The sequence below is a fragment of the Cibotium barometz genome, chromosome 39, assembly GCF_041138505.1.
Source record: "Cibotium barometz isolate CiBa-2024 chromosome 39, ASM4113850v1, whole genome shotgun sequence".
Taxonomy (NCBI): Eukaryota; Viridiplantae; Streptophyta; class Polypodiopsida; order Cyatheales; family Cibotiaceae; genus Cibotium; species Cibotium barometz.
The window spans coordinates 43,606,485-43,608,566 of record NC_141084.1 but is presented as its reverse complement, the minus strand read 5'-3'; positions in this window follow the sequence as shown (position 1 = coordinate 43,608,566).

Below are 2,082 nucleotides of genomic sequence, written 5' to 3'. Positions count from 1 at the left end.
ACTAGCCCTGCAAATGTGATTACTACATCACATAAAGGAAAAGAGAAAATGGTTGAGCCCCTTGGTATGCCTGACATTTCTGCAGGGCATTCTCATGTTGATGGAGAGTCTAGTGGCTCAGATATGAGCCTTGATGAGGAGCTTGGGATCCCAGCTATGAGAACACCTGGTGTAAAGAAGGCTATGGAAGCCATGAATGAGAAGCTGCGAAGATCTGGGAGAGTGAGAAATCCTGTGTAGAGATTTACCTATGATGGTTATGTGGCACATCAATATGCATATATGGCAAAGGTTGTGCAGGTTGTTGAGCCCACATGCATTGATAAGGCTGTTGGAAATGTGTGTTGGGAGAAAGCTATGGATGAGGAGATGGATGCACTATATGGAAATGAAACTTGGGATTTAGTGCAATTGCCAGAAGGCAAGAAAGCCATTGGATGCAAGTGGGTGTACAAAGTTAAACATAACAGTGATGGAAGCATAAACAGGTACAAGGCTAGATTGGTAGCCAAAGGATATGCGCAGACATATGGGATTGATTATGAGGAAACTTTCAGCCCAGTTGCCAAGATGGCAACGGTGAGAGTTGTGATAGCAGTGGCTACGTCAAAGCAATGGTCTTTACATCAGATGGATGTAAAGAATGCATTCTTGCATGGGGATTTGCAAGAAGAGGTGTATATGTTGTAGCCACCTGGTTATGAGGATGTGGGTCACCCCGAGCATGTTTGCAGGTTGAAGAAAGCCTTGTATGGCTTAAAGCAAGCACCAAGAGCATGGTCTGACAAGATTTCTAAATATCTTGTTACTATTGGCTTTCATGTAGCCAATGCAGACTTCTCATTGTATGTGAGACGTGGTGATAGAGGGGTTGTGCTTGTTGTCATCTATGTAGATGACTTGATCATTACGGGGGACCATGATGCAGAGATCTTTGATGTAAAGATCTTGCTTAGACAGAAGTTCGAGATGAAGGATCTGGGGGAGCTCAGATACTTCTTGGGCATTGAGGTGATTAGGTCACCACATGGTATTGGATTACTGCAGAGACAGTATGGCTTGGACATGTTGTCCAAGTATGGTATGACAGGCTCTAAGCCTATTTCTATGCCATTGGATCAGAATGGCAAGTTGAGTGCAGATTCAGGAGAGATCTTGGAGGATCCTACTATGTACAGGAGCATAGTAGGGAGTTTGATCTACATGAGATCACCAGACCAGATTTGAGCTATGCTGTTGGGTTGGTGAGTCAGTTTATGCAGGTTCCACGGAAACCGCATTTGGATGCAGTGAGACGCATACTGAGGTATGTGAAGTCTACTTTACATTGTGGACTATTCTATGAGACTGGGACAGAGATATGTGTACATGGGTACACAGATGCTGATTGGGCTGGTAGTATCTCAGACAGAAGATCTACCAGTGGATTCATGTTTTCTTTGGGGAGTGCTGCTGTGACTTGGAGCAGCAAGAAGTAGCCTACGGTTGCTCTATCGAGTACGGAGGCCGAGTACAGAGGAGCTGCTATGGCAGCATGTGAGGTAGCTTGGTTGAGAAAGCTACTTGTAGATTTGGGTCTATCAGTGGATAGACAAGTTGTCATTTTCTGTGACAACATTAGCAGTATACAGTTGGCCAGGAACCCAGTATTTCATGCTCGTACGAAGCACATAGAGGTCCACTATCACTTCGTCAGAGAGAAGGTCTTGGCAGGAGACCTTGACCTTGTTTATGTCAGCACAGAGGATCAGGTAGCTGACATCTTCACCAAAGCATTGGGTACAGAGAAGCTCCGCAGATTCAGGGCTTCGCTTGGTGTACATGAGATGGAGTTGAGCTCGAGGGGGAGTGTTGAGATATCGAGCTCTAGTGAGGCGGTGGACACTGATGACCCGCCTGGGGGATAGGCCCCGCACTTACACCACTGGCATGGTTGGTGAGATCTTGGGTGATATCCGGCCAGTGGGATGACAGGCTGTGTGACAGCCACTCTAGAGATTGGCATAGTTATAGCGCCAGCTCATTTAGTCGGGTTCACACTATAGAGAACCCGTGTATGTATTGGTTGAGTACCTTTCATAT